Raw genomic sequence first — 15382 nt, 5'->3', positions numbered from 1 at the left:
ATCGTTCAATACGATCATACCTTTTTTTTTAATCTAGAGCAGAATTAAGGGGCAATTTAGTGTGGCCAATCCACCTAACCAGCACACCTTTGGATTGTGGGGGTGAAATCTCCACAGACATGGGAAGAATGTGCAAACTCCACATGGACAGTGACCCAGGGCCAGGATTCGAACCAGAGTCCTCAGTGCCGCAGTCCCAGCGCTAACCACTGTGTCACATGTCGCCCCTAATACGATCATAGCTGATCTCATCCTGGACTTAACTCCACCGTCCAGGGCAGCACGGTGGCGCAGTGGGTTAGCCCTGCTGCCTCAAGCTGCCGAGATCCCAGGTTCGATCCCTGCTCTGGGTCACTCTCCGTGTGGAGTTTGCACATTCTCCCCGTGTTTGCGTGGGTTTCGCCCCCACAACCCAAAGATGTGCAGCCTAGGTGAATTGGCCACGCTAAATTACCCCTTAACTGTAAAAAATGAATTGGGTACCCTAAATGTTTTTTAAAACTCCACCGTCCTGACCGTTCACCATATAAGAACAATATTTTTGTTATTCTTTTACCAAAGACTTTAACAGAATTAAAACCTCACTCTGCAAAAGGTACATAAATTTGTCCATGTGTTAAAAAAAAGCTGAGGAATATAAAGAGAAATGTTGTCAAGCATCTGGTCTTGTTTATAGTCATAGAATATGAAAGATAAATAGAAACTGTTTTCTCCTGAGTTGAAAAGGCAGTTTCACATCTGCTGAGCTCAAAATTATTTGAGGAATTAGGTTACAGATGAGGAAGAGATGATAGCATGTCTCCCCCCCGCTTTTCCAACTTTCAACTAACTAAAGGCTGATGTTTTTGAGAAAAAAAAGTGTTTTCATCCGAGTTCTTTAACTCTCAAGAACAGACATGACAAATTTTCTCAAGTTTTAAAAAAAAGAAAAATATTTATCATTCAACATCTGAAATGTAATTGCAATAGCTCCCTTTCTCTCTCTCTCTCTCAAACACCATACACACACACAAAAAGGTGATTACAAAAGATAGCATAGGGAAGCACATGAAATGAAATGAAAATCGTTTATTGTCACGAGTAGGCTTCAATGAAGTTACTGTGAAAAGCCCCTAGTCACCACATTCCGGCGCCTGTCCGGGGAGGCTGGTACGGGAATTGAACCCGCTTGGTCTGCTTTAAAAGCCAGCGATTTAGCCCAGTGAGCTAAACCAGCCCCTTATGGCACAGTGGTTAGCACTGCTGCCTACGACGCTAAGGACCCAGGTTCAAATCTCGGCCCTGGGTCACTGTTCATGTGGAGTTTGCACATTGTCCATGGGTGGGATTCTCCGACCCCCATGCTGTGTGGGAGAATCGTGGGAGTGCCGGGCGATTCCCGCCACGCTGCCCTGGCACCCGCACGCGATTCTCCCACCCCCCCAAAATGGCGTGCCGAGTTTTACAACAGGCCGCTCGGAGAATCGTCGCTCACCGTTTCTAACGGTCGAGCGGTGATTCTCTGGCCCGGATGGGCCGAGCGGCCTGCCCAATCTGACCAGTTCACGCCTGCGCCAACCACACCTGGTCGCTGCCGGCGTGACAGCGTGCGAACGCTGCGTGTGCGGCCTCTGGGGGGCGGGGGGGAGGATCGAGCACCAGGGGGGTGCTCAGTGGGGTCTGGCCCGCGATCGGTGCCCACCGATCGGCGGGCCGGCGTCTCTAAAAGATGCACTCTTTTTCCTCCCCCGCCCCCCAAGATCACTCCGACATGTCTTGCGGGGCACCCGCGGGGAGGACGGCAACTGCGCATGCGCGGGTTAGAACATAGAACATAGGACAGTACAGCACAGAACAGGCCCTTCGGCCCTCGATGTTGTGCCGAGCAATGATCACTCTACTCAAACCCACGATCCACCCTATACCCGTAACCCAACAACCCCCCCCCCCCTTAACCTTACTTTTTAGGACACTACGGGCAATTTAGCATGGCCAATCCACCTAACCCGCACATCTTTGGAATGTGGGAGGAAACCGGAGCACCCGGAGGAAACCCACGCACACACGGGGAGGACGTGCAGACTCCGCACAGACAGTGACCCAGCCGGGAACCGAACCTGGGACCCTGGAGCTGTGAAGTATTTATGCTAACCACCATGCTACCGTGCTGCCCATAATCTGTTTGAATTTTGTGAGGGACGGAAGCCGGCCAACCTGCGCATGCACGGGTGATGTCATTTAAGCACCGCCGGCCGTGTCATTTACACGGCGCCGCTTTGACGCGGCGCTAAGGCCTGCCGCGCAAAATTGACGCGGTACCACTCCTAGCCCCCTGGTGGTGGGAGAATAGGGGGCGAGGAGCAGCCTCCAACGCCGGAGTGAAACACTTTGTCTCCCGTTTGGAGAATTTCGCCCCATGTGTTTGCGTGGGCTTCGCCCCCATAACCCAAAGATGCGCTGGGTAGGCGGATTAGCCGTGCTAAATTGCCCCTTAATTGGAAAAAAATGAATTGGGTACTCCAAATTTTTTTTTTTAATCTTACAAGGTGTGGTGAGCCCGGTATATCCCGAAGAGTGATTTTCCAGCATCTACCGGCTACATTGCGCCATTCCACACTGCCTTCCGAGCGTAACACAGCCAGTAGATTGTGCCCAAAGTGTCATTCCATGTTGAAGTTCTACCTGTACACAGTATTACAAAGAATGGGTCTGGCCACATTGCTGCAGAATGGTCCAAGCAGATTGACTGTGGCAACTGTCTCTCATGGAAATGTTTGTGCAGCAAAACACCTTTGAGCACAAATTCATCAGAGGGTTGTCCACAGTAACTTCCGCAAGGCCCTGCACAAAAGGAGATGGTGGATTTTGTCAAATGGTTCCCTGAGCAGACTGTCAAAGTCATTTCGCAGATTGCCTCATCCCCAGAACTTTAAAATGATCACGAAGATATGAGTGATAGTGAAAAGGGCCATCCCCTTCAGATCCTTCCTGTACACCAAAAATGTAAAGTGGCAGATAACAAGGTCCAGGACTGTGTGCTGAGAAACGGACTTAAACTTGGGGAAGCTGTTGCAAAGGTGTAATGAGAAAAGGCCTCTGATGCTTTAGCCACAGTACACTGAGCAGCTGAAAAACCGTACAACCTCTCAATCTACATGAAATGTCTATATCAAATATCACTTGCATTGCAATTGTGCTGCGACATCTCAAGAGTGCAATATGCTAGGGCAGCATGATGGCACAGTGGGTAGCACTGCAGCCTCACGGTGCTGAGGTGCCTGGTTATTTCCTGGCTCTGGGTCACTGTCCGTGTGGAGTTTGCACATTCTCCCCGTGTTTGCGTGGGTTTCGTCCCACAACCCAAAGATGTGCTGGATAGGTGGATTGGCCACGCTATATCGCCTCTTAATTGGAAAAATTAATTGGGTACTCTAAATTTTTTTCAAAAGAGTGCAATATGTTCAGGGAGGTAGCACTGCTGCCTCATGGGATTGATCCCGGCTCTTGATCACTGTCCGTGTGGAGTTTGCACATTCTCCCCGTGGTTTGCGTGGTTTTGCCCCCACAACCCAAAGATGTGTCGGATAGGTGGATTGGTCCACGCTAAATTGCCCTGTAATTGGAAAAAGAAGAATTGGGTACTCAAAATTCATTTTTAAAACGAGTGCAGAATGCTCTATGGAGAAATGGGCAGCACGGTAGCATAGTGGTTAGCACAAATGCTCACAGCTCCAGGGCCCCAGGTTCGAATCCCGGCTTGGGTCATTGTCTGTGTGGAGTCTGTACGTTCTCCCTGTGTGTGCGTGGGTTTTCCTCCGGGTGCTCCGGTTTCCTCCCACAGTCCAAAGATGTGCAGGTTAGGTTAGGTGGATTGGCCATGATAAATTGCCCTTAGGGTCCAATTGCCCTTAGTGTTAGATGGGGCTTCTGGGTTATGGTGATTGGGTATGGGCTTGGGTAGGGTGCTCTTTCCAAGAGCCAGTGCAGACTCCTTCTGCTCTGTAAATTCTGTAAATTCTATGAAAAAAAAGTTTCATTTTAGCACACTTTCTGATTGATTGATTGATATTTATTGTCACATGTACCGAAGTACAGTGAAAGGTATTTTTCTGTGGCCAAGGAATCGTATACAGTACGTATATAGTAGACAAAAGAATAATCAACAGAGTACATTGACAGTGGTGCATCAACAAATAGTGATTGGTTACAGTGCGGAACAAGGCCTAACAAGATCGGCAAAGGGCGTTGTGAACATAGAACATAGAACAGTACAGCACACAACAGGCCCCTCGGCCCTCAATGTTGTGCCGAGCTTTGTCCGAAACCAAGATCAAGCTATCCTACTCCCTGTCATTCTGGTGTGCTCCATGTGCCTATCCAATAACCGCTTGAAAGTTCCTAAAGTGTCCGACTCCACTATCACAGCAGGCAGTCCATTCCACACCCTAACCACTCATAGAACATAGAACAGTACAGCACAGAACAGGCCCTTCGGCCCTCGATGTTGTGCCGAGCAATGATCACCCTACTCAAACTCTCGTATCCATCCTATACCCGTTAACCCAACACTCCACCTTACTTTTAGGACACTACAGGCAATTTAGCATGGCCAATCCACCTAACCCGCACATCTTTTGGACTGTGGGAGTAAACCGGAGCACCCGGAGGAAACCCACGCACACACGGGGAGGACGTGCAGACTCCGCACAGACAGTGACCCAGCCGGGAACCGAACCTGGGACCCTGGAGCTGTGAAGCATTGATGCTAACCACTATGCTACCGTGCTGCCCCACTCTCTGAGTAAAGAACCTACCTCGGACATCCCTACTATATCTCGTACCCCGAACCTTGTAGTTATGCCCCCTTGTAATAGCTACATCCACCCGAGGAAATAGTTTCTGAACATCCACTCTATCTATCCCCCTCATCATCTTATAAACCTCTATTAAGTCGCCTCTCATCCTCCTTCGCTCCAATGAGAAAAGCCCTAGCTCCTTCAACCTTTCCTCCTAAGACCTACCCTCCAATCCAGGCAGCATCCTGGTAAATCTCTTTTGCACCCTTTCCAGTGCTTCCACATCCTTCCTATAATGAGGTAACCAAACTGCACACAATACTCAAAATGTGGTCTCACCAGGGTCATGTATAGTTGCAGCATAACCCCACGGCTCTTAAACTCAAGCCCCCTGTTAGTAAACCTAACACACTACAGGCCTTCTTCACAGCTCTATCCACTTGAGTGTGCAACCTTCAGAGATCTGTGGACGTGATCCCAAGATCTCTGTTCCTCCACATTCCTCAGAACCCTGCCGTTGACCCTGTAATCCGCATTCAAATTGTCCTAACCAAAATGAATCACCTCGCACGTATCAGGGTTAAACTCTATCTGCCATTTTTGGCCCAGCTCTGCATCCTATCAATGTCTCTTTGCAGCCTACAACAGCCCTCCACCTCATCCACTATTCCACAATTTTAGTGTCATCAGCAAACTTACTGACCCAGCCCTTCAGCCCCTCCTCCAAGTCATTTATAAAAATCACAATAGCAGAGGACCCAGCACTGATCCCTGTGGTACAACCGCTAATAACTGGTCTCCAGTCTGAAAATTTTCCATCCACCACCACCCCCTGTCTTCTATGTGATAGCCATGTATGAGGAAGTTGCAAGATGGACGGACACACCGTGACAGCAGATCTCCTGGTAGGAATAGCTACAAGCAACAGCAGGAACTACTATAATTGAATCCCAATTTCCTCAATGAGCTGTTAATAATTAGCAGCACTGGGGTAAAATTATTAAGTCAGAGTCTTACTCTCTCTTTTGAAACTACAGATGGAAAATGAACACGTAACACAAATAACTGTTATATGTTAATCCAAAGATATATGTCTTGATATGTTCACTCTACCATTTTGTCATTATTAAAATTTTCTTGAAATATATTTTCAAAGCAAGATTTGCTAAAAGAATCAAATGCTACTTGTGGCAATTATTGGCAAAACGTTCATGCACCTTGACTTCCTTTACAAGCTCCTTCCCTAAAACCTTCCACTTTCTAACTTCTGTACCTTAAGAAATCTTTTCAAATTCATCTCTCACCAATCTTTACAAATTTCACCACAATAAGCAGATACTCAATTACATTACTTATGTGCACAATGGTCAAGTGCCTAATGATATTTAAATCTTTGTTGCAATATTTTCGGACACATTCCCCAGATTCCATATACCAACTGAATTAATGGAACTGATGACAGAGAGTGCCAACTGACTAGCCCCAGAAAAAAAACACGTGCGTTTCAAACTCCAGCTAGGAGTGAGTGACAGAAAATCCAGACTCTTCCTTCACCTTCACCATCGTGTGCCTTGTACTTAATCTCCATCACTGATGCAAAGGTTCTGGTTTAGAATCTACTGCAGTGTAAGTTAAACATACACAAGTTTTTCCATTCTTACAGAGAACAGATCAATCCAAGGGAAAGTCGTTGAGGAGTCTAGTAGCTGTGGGGAAGAAGCTGTTTGTATGTCTGGATGTGCGGGTCTTCAGACTTCTGTATCTTCTGCCTGATGGAAGGGTCTGGAAGAGGGCAAAGCCTGGGTGTGGGGGGGTCTCTGACAATGCTGTCTGCCTTTCTGAGGCAGCAAAAGGTGTCTACAGAATGTATGGGAGGATGGCAAGCTCGTGTGATGCGTCGGGCTGAGTTCACCACACTCTGCAGTTTCTTGCGATCTTGGGCCGAGCAGTTGCCATACCAAGCTGTAATGCAGCCGGATAGGGTGCTCTCTCTGGCATCTGTAGATGTTTGTGAGGGTCGATGCAGACATGCCAAATTTCTTTAGCTTCCATAGGAAATAGAGACATTGTTGAGCTTTCTTGACTGTTGCATCAACGTGAGTGGACCAGGACAGACTGTTGGTGATGGTGACCCCCAGGAACTTAATGCTATCGAACATCTTTACTTCGGAGTCATTGATGTAGACAGTGGGGGGTTGTGCTACGCTTACTGGGGCGTAGCACAAGCTTGATGATCAGTTCCTTGCTCTTTCCATCATTCAGAGAGAGGTTGTTTTTGGTGCACCATATAACCAGGTGATCCATCTTCCTTCTGTCGTCTGATTCATCATTGTTTGAGATACGACCCACCAGTCATAACATATAGATTGATTGGAGTTGAATCTTGCCACACAGTCATTTGTGTATAGGGAGTACAGTAGAGGAATGAGCACACATCCTTGTGGGGCCCCAGTGTTGAGGACTATTGTGGAGGAGGTGTTGTTACCTATCCTGACAGATTGTGGTCTGTTGGTAAGGAAGTCAAGGATCCAGCTGCCCAGGGAGAGGTCAAGTCCAAGGTTGCAGAGTTTGCTTATTAGTCTAGTTGGGATAATGGTGTTAAAGGTGGAGCTGTAGTCTAATGTCCAATTTAAATATTGTGTAATATATGTTTCCAAATTTTATGAATAAAGTATATTTTGGGGGGGAAATCTTCCCTCAAATCCTCCTATCAATTAAATTAAATTTATGAGTTGGTTAATGACCTCTCTGCTCAGGGAAATAGGTCCTTCCAAGGGGCGGCACAGTGTGCGCAGTGATTAGCACTGCTGCCTCACGGTGACAAGGACCCGGATTCAATCCCGGCCCTGGGTCACTGTCCGTGTGGCGTTTGCACATTCTCTGTGTGGGTCTCACAAATGTGCAGCACAGGTAGTTTGGCCATGCTAAATTGCCCCTTAATTATAAAAAAAATGAACTGGGTACTCTAAATTTATATTTTTTTAAATCCTTCCTGACGGCAGCGCCGGCCCTAGGGTTGCTGGCGCCCCCGGCAAGCTGAACTTCGGCGCCCTTGGGGGGGGGGGACCCGAGGGGGGGCGGGGCGGGGGGCCGGGGGGGGGCGGGGGGCGGACCCGAGGGGGGGGCGGGGCGGGGGGCGGACCCGAGGGGGGGCGGGGGGCAGACCCGAGGGGGGGGGCGGACCGAGGGGGGGAGCGGACCGAGCGGGAGGGGCCGGACCGAGGGGGGGTCGGAGGGGGCCAGACCGAGGGGGGGGCGGGGGAGCGGACCGAGCGGGGGGGGGGGCGGACCGAGCGGGGGGGGCGGACCGAGCGGGGGGGGGGCCGCCCTGGGGGAGGGCGGCCACCGCGCATGCGCTGGTTGGCACCTGCCCAACTGCGCATGCGCGGGACCAGAGTCTCTGGCGCCCCCTAGCACATGGCGCCCCGGGCGACTGCCCGAGTTGCCGGTGCCTTGAGCCGGCCCTGCCTGACGGACCGCTCATAATTTTGGCACATCTCAATTAAATCTTCTCTCAGCCCCCTCTGTTCCAGATAAAACAATGCCAGCCTATCAAATCTTTCCTCATAGCTGCAATTGTTTAACATCTGCACAAAATTCCTCTGTCACCTTTGGAGTAAGATCACATCGGCTCTGGTCTGATAGTGGAGTAGGCTCGAGGGGGCCAGGTGCCCGGTTCCTACTCCTGATGCTTGTTTACAAGGTTCGTTACATGTCAAACATACAGCCTGTGGGGCTTTTTGCAGTTTCCAGCCGTGTATTATGGCTGAAAGGCAGAATAATAGAAAATTCTTCTGATGTCAATGAATTTCAGCTCAGTGGAGGCTGTGCTGGAGCCCAAAGCGACAGCACAACAGCTGTTTTCCGTGACCATCCCGCACTTCAGAGGAGTCAGTGATGACAGCGAGCACTGACAGCATTATCATCACCCCACTGAAACCTTTAAAATCGGACCTCCTTGAAATTTGATTCTTAAAACGTTGGGGTTAAACTGCAAGTACCAGAATGCAATGCAGACAGCTGCAAAGGGAGCGCTTCCTTTGCTTTACCTCTTCTGACTGAAAGGGAAGCAATGTTCATCTCCCTGCTCAGTCACTGTTCCACAGGCCAGACTGCCACATTTCCTTCCTGCCCGCGGCGGCTGCGACAGGATTCGCTCCGCTCGCTAATTTACATATCTAGAACTTTATCAGAAGGACTAATAATTATCCATGCTCCTGTTTTTAGTTAATTGCTTTCAGTATAATCGGATTGAATGTGCTTATTCCCAGTGTTGATGCTGAGTGTTAGTATATTCGCTCAGTATGATGTTAAGGAGCTAAGTGCGCGGTGGGTAGTGAGTAAAGTTGGTGTGAATATCAGTACTCTGGTTTCTCTTCAGATCGTATAAATCTTTCGCCTTTTACTAAAGATTTCCGTGGAGAGGAACACTCGGAGTTTTAGTTAATTTTTTGATGCCCTACTTTTGTGGGGCTTGTTTTAATTTCAAAAACAGAATTTTCGTCTGGCTTGGTGAGCATTGTGCTGTTTTGGAGGTTTCGTGTTAATGTCCAGTGAGCCTTTTCTGCTGGTGTGATGGCTTCTCTGCTGTAAATGTTTGTATTCTAATTCCTGTTAATTATTGAAATTCAATTATGAACTCTGCATGTCAAATGCCTTCAAGGATTTTAATGGGCTGTCTTGGACTGCAAATGCTAACACCAAGTGTCACTCTATGTTGATCTGTCTGAGGTGTTGCACTGAAAAGTCTAGATTGTGTCTCGTCCTTTGGTCGGAGAAACTGCAGCTATCCCCGTCTGATAGGGGCTGTTTAGCACAGGGCTAATTCACTGGCTTTGAAAGCAGGCCAGCAGCACGGTTCGATTCCCGTAACAGCCTCCCCGAACAGGCGCCGGAATGTGGCGACTCGGGGCTTTTCACAGTAACTTCATTTGAAGCCTACTCGTCACAATAAGCGATTTTCATTTTCTTAAGTCGCATATGATGTGGAGATGCCGACTTTGGACTGGGGTGGGCACAGTAAAAAGTCTTACAACATCAGGTTAAAGTCCAACAGGTTTGTTTGGAATCACTAGCTTTCGGAGGTGAGACCACCTGATGAAGGAGCTATGCTCCCAAAGCTAGTGATTCCAAACAAACCTGTTGGATTTTAACCTGGATTTGGATTTGTTTATTGTCACGTATTTGTTTGCAAGCAGCTCAACAGGACATTAAGTACATGGGAAGAAAAGGGAATAAAAGAAAATACATAATAGGGCAACACAAGGTACACAATGTAACTACATAAGCACCGGCATCGGATGAAGCCTACAGGGGTGTAGTGTTATTGAGGTCAGTCCATTAGAGGATCATTTAGGTGTCTGGTAACAGCGGAGAAGAAGCTGTTTTTGAGTCTGTTCGTGCGTGTTCTCAGACTTTTTAAAAATAAATTTAGATTACCCAATTATTTTTTCCAATTAAGGGGCAATTTAGTGTGGCCAATCCACCTACTCTGCACATTTTTGGGTTGTGGGAGCGAAACCCACGCAGACACGGGCGTGTTCTCAGACTTGTGTATCTCCTGTCCGATGGAAGAAGTTGGAAGAGTGAGTGAGCCGGGTGGGACAGATCTTTGATTATGCTGCCCGCTTTCCCCAGGCAGTGGGAGGTGTAGATAGAGTCAATGGGTGGAAGGCAGGTTTGTGTGATGGCCTGGGCGGTGTTCACGACTCTCTGAAGTTTCTTGCGGTCCTGGGCCGAGCAGTTGCCATACCAGTCTGTGATACAGCCAGATAGGATGCTTTCTATGGTGCATCTGTAAAAGTTGGTGTAAGACTTCTTATTAAGTTGCATACAGAGACAAAGATAATCTCCTGTGGTTTGGTGTCACATTTTGTTTTAAAATGCCCTCGGTTAACTATGTTAAAGGTGCAATATAATATTCGCTGTTGTTGTAGAGAGGCTATCAAATACACCCTTTGCTCCTCTCAAAACTTTCCCCCCTCTACCACTGAATGTTAAAGACTAATATATACTCCTCAGGGGAGATGGAGGAGACACTTTAAAGTGTCTTTCATGGGAGATAGTGACATTGTGGTACTGAATCATAGAATTTACAGTGCAGAAGGAGGCCCTTCAGCCCAAGGAGTCTGTACAGGCCCTTGGAAAGAGCACCCCACTTAAGCCCACACCTCCACACCATCCCCTTAACGCAGTATCCCCACCTACCCTTAATTTTTTGGACACTAAGGGCAATTTAGCGTGGCCAATCCACCTAACCTGCACATCTTCGGACTGTGGAAGGAAACTGGAACACCCGGAAGAAACACACGCAGACACGGGGAGAATGTGCAGGCTCCACACAGACAGTGACCCAAGCCGGGAATTGAACCTGTGACCCTGGAGCTGTGAAGTGACAGTGCTAACCACTGTGCTACCATGCTGCCCGTGGGGGACCCAGAGGACAGCAGTATCAGCCCCTTCAATTGTCCAACAGATATGAAGTTCTCTCAGCTTCTTTGGATAAGAGTGTGGGCAGCAGGTGGATGAACTGACTGGCCATCGCACCATGGTACAGGAAGGCATTCAAGATGGAGGAGCACATAAGAATGTAGTGATAGTAGGGAACAGTATAGTGAGGGGAATTGGCACTGTTCTCTGCGCAAAGTGTGAGAGTCCAGATGGCTGTGCTGTTTGCCTGGTGCCAGGGTTTGGGACATTGCTCCGGGCTGGAGAGGAACTGGCAGTGGGAAGGGGAAGATCCCCTTGTCATGGTCTGTGCCAAAGACGTGGGTAGAAAGAGGTTCTGAATACAGAGTTTGAGGAGCTATGCACTAAACTAGGGGTTGATTTAGCACAGAGAGCTAAACAGTTGGCCTGTAATGCACAGGTTCAATTCCTGTACCGGCCTTCCCGAACAGATGCCAGAATGTGGTGACTAGGGGCTTTTCACAGTAACTTCATTGAAGCCTACTTGTGACAATAAGCGATTATTATATTAAACTAAACAGAACCTCAGGATATAATTGCTGGATTATTACCTGAGCAGCGTGCAAATTGGCATAAAGTACATAAAACTAGAGAGCGGAATAGGTGGCTCAAAGATAGGTCAAAGAAGTGGGTTATGGTCCGTGGAGCACTGACATCGGTATTGGGGAAAGTAAGGGCTGTACCATTGGGATGGTCTATATCTGAACTGTGCTGTGAGTGTTCTTGCATACCACATAACCAGGGAAGTAGAGAGGGATTTAAACTATACAGAAGGGAAGATGATTCTGGAGAGTAAATACATAGGCTTACAGTAATTATACCCAGAGTGTGACAGGAAGGCACAAAGTGTACAAACATTTAAAAAGCAGTAAATACGGTCAAATTGGGGAAAAAATGATAAAAGAGCAAAATTAATGCCATGAAAATAAATGAATTAATGGGAAAGATTGAGGTTAATGGGAATGAACTTATAGCCATTACAGAGGCGTGGTTCCAAGGAGATCAAAGCTGGGATCTAAATATTCAGTGTATGTGACTTTTCATAAAGACAGGCAGGAAGGAAAGGGTGGTGGGCTAGCTTTGTTCGTACGAGATGGAGTAGGTACAATGGCAAGAAAGGGTCTTGGATCAGGAGATGTAGGGGACAATTGTGCGCCCGTGTCTGTTGTTCGCGAGAACTGTGACGCAAGCACAAAATCTCACAAGAAAGGAATTTAGCAGGAGGATCCTTGCAATGATCTTCACTGTGGCAGACGACAGGGAGACCATTCTGTCATTCCCACAATCCAACTTATCTCTCTTCTTGAACATAGTCACATCCACAGCATACTTTAAATACACCACCATGCACTGCTCTTCCCAGATGAGGGACATGAGGTTGTGCAACTGTCCCTCTTTGTATCCTGAAAACTCGTGCTGGATTCTTCGTGGCCCTCACAAAACTGGCGACGAGGGTTAAAGTGAATAGCTGTCTATACTGCTGAAGCCACCTCCCTGGATTTTTGTTGGACACAGGTTGGAAGTTGTTTTCTATTACACCATGCCTCTGTATGGACGTTTGGATTTTTTTGATGCTGCGTTGGAAAGCTGGAACCAGTACGCACAATGAATGCGTTACTATTTCCGGGCAAACAATATCACCGAAAACGAGCGCCAGGTGGTCATATTGCTTACTGCCTGCGGCCCGCATATGTTTGGGGTGACTAGGAGCCTTACGTACCCAGCTGCGCCAGACACCAAAATGTTTGATGAACTTGTGAACTTAGTGGGGCAACATTTTAACCCAACCCCATCCACGATAGTCCAACGTTACCGGTTTAATACCGCTGAGAGGACCCCAGGAGAATCCCTTGCCGACTTCCTATCCTGGCTACGCAGGATTGCGGAGTACTGTGACTATGGTGAGACCTTGTCAGAAATGTTACGTGACCGTTTGGTTTGCGGTATTAACAATGCGACCACCCAGAGAAAGTTGTTAACCGAGCCAACATTGACTTTCCAACAGGCCATTCAAATAGTATTGTCCCGAGAGAGCGCAGAACGAGGAGTGCAGGAGTTACAGGGAATGGAGGTGCATGCCTTGGGGTGCAACCCCTTCCGCCCGAAAGCATCCCCCCGCACCCCTGCGGTAACTTGGGCAAGGCGACGTCCGGATCGACGCCAGTGGCCGTCAGACATTCCTCCCCAAAGGAAGCCTTCTCCAGAACCAATGGATGAGGAGCCATGTCCGTGTCAGACTTGTAGGCGCTGCCCCAGCCGCGGACGGCGGTCCTGGGGGCGCCAGAGGCGCCATCGTTCCGACCGAAACTGGGGCCAGCCGAGAGGCTGTACCTTTCATTTGGATTAACCTGCGGCGACTACTCCCGAGGACGTGGAGACGGAGGATGACTGCCTGCAGCTGCATTGTGTGGCAGCTCCCTGTGTGGCCCCCATTAAAGTGACAGTACGGGTCAATGGTCACCTGCTTGAGATGGAGTTGGACACTGGCGCAGCGGTCTCCGTGATTGCCCAGAGGACATTCGACCGCATCAAGCAGGGTATACAGACCCTTACATTAACCGACACACGGGCCAGGTTGGCCACCTACACGGGGAACCATTGGACATTGCAGGAACTACGATGACTCCTGTTGTTTATGGACGCCGGGGGGGGCGTTTCCCACTTATCGTGGTGCGCGGCCATGGGCCCAGCCTGTTGGGTCGGGACTGGTTGCACCATTTGCGGTTGCAGTGGCAGCAAATCCTCCAAACAGTTTCTGGAGGGTTGACTGAGGGGCTAGGACGATACCCAGATGTATTCCAGCCCGGTTTGGGGAAAAAGGACAGGAACTGATACTGAGAGACTTGCACAGTGGGCATCCAGGTGTGACCAAACTGAAAATGTTGGCCCGGAGTTATGTCTGGTGGCCAGGCCTCGACACCGACATTGAGAAGGTGGCCCAAAACTGCTCCATTTGCCAGGAGCATCAGAAGCTTCCGCCGGACGCGCCCCTACATCACTGGGAATGGCCAGAGAGGCCTTGGACGCGCTTGCATGCCAGCCCTTTTCGAGGATCCATGTTCCTGCTATTAATCAACGCCCAGTCTAAATGGCTAGAGGCGCATAAGATGGGACACACAACATCCTGCGCAACAATCGAGAAGATGTGTTTGTCTTTCAGTACGCATGGCCTCCCCGAGGTGCTGGTTCACAAGTGAGGAGTTTGCAAGGTTCATGAAGAACCATATCCGCACTGCCCCTTACCACCCAGCTTCAAATGGGTTGGCGGAGCGCGCAGTGCAGACATTCAAACGAGGCCTAAAGAAGCAGTCTTCCGGGTCGATGGACACGAGACTGGCTCGGTTTTTGTTTTCATATAGGACCACCCCCCATGCGGTGACTGGGGTAGCTCCCGCAGAACTCCTAATGGGCCGGAGACTTCACACCGGCCTTCGCATGGTTTTCCCGGACATTGGCGCAAAAGTACGCCACACACAAGAACGGCAGGGACATGGTTTTTCTCGGCATCGGCCGATTCGGCAGTTTACGCCCGGTGACCCAGTGTTCATTCGGAATTTTGCTGGTGGTGCCCAGTGGGTCCCTGGCGTAATCTTTCGCCAAACGGGCCCTATCTCTTACCAGGTACAAGCCCAGGGGCGTCTCCAGCGCAAACATGTAGACCATGTTCGGTCAAGAAGACTATCCCTGCCAAAGATTGCCCACCCCAGGAGCTCATTCCTACAGCCACAGAGACCAGACACAATGGAAAGTATTCCTCACAATCTTCCTCTGGTGCCTCACTCAAAGCCTGCGCAGGTCGTGACAGAACCGCGTGGAGATAAAGACACCGAGATGGCGGAAGCAGCAGACTCTGACTCCGAGATGGAGACACAAGATACCTCAGAGGGGGAATTCTCGGGCCGACAGGCCGTGGACGTACAACCGTTACGTCGTTCATCACGGAAGCACCGGTCTCCATCTCGTTACACGCTGCCTGGTCCAGCGCCTCGTGCAAATGGTGTGCTGCCTGCGGCAAAACGAGTCCGACGCCCTCCTTCGCCAGGGTCTTCGGTGGATTCCTTGGACTTTGGGGGGGGGGAGGGATGTTATAACCTGCCTGCTTACCATTGGCTGGGGACTAATGACAATCCCACAACCCC

At 49.2% G+C, this 15382-nt stretch overlaps 1 non-coding gene across 1 annotated transcript; it reads left to right on the top strand.

Moving 5' to 3' along the window:
- The first annotated feature begins 9136 nt into the window (after positions 1–9136).
- Positions 9137–9250, top strand: LOC119978407. Its single transcript, XR_005463441.1, has one exon. It is a non-coding gene; the product is annotated as a U5 spliceosomal RNA (small nuclear RNA).
- The last annotated feature ends 6132 nt before the right edge of the window (positions 9251–15382 follow it).

The sequence above is a fragment of the Scyliorhinus canicula genome, chromosome 1 (genome assembly GCF_902713615.1).
Source record: "Scyliorhinus canicula chromosome 1, sScyCan1.1, whole genome shotgun sequence".
Classification (NCBI taxonomy): Eukaryota; Metazoa; Chordata; class Chondrichthyes; order Carcharhiniformes; family Scyliorhinidae; genus Scyliorhinus; species Scyliorhinus canicula.
The sequence above is the reverse complement of the archived record's forward strand: the minus strand, read 5'-3'. Positions and strand labels throughout refer to the sequence as shown.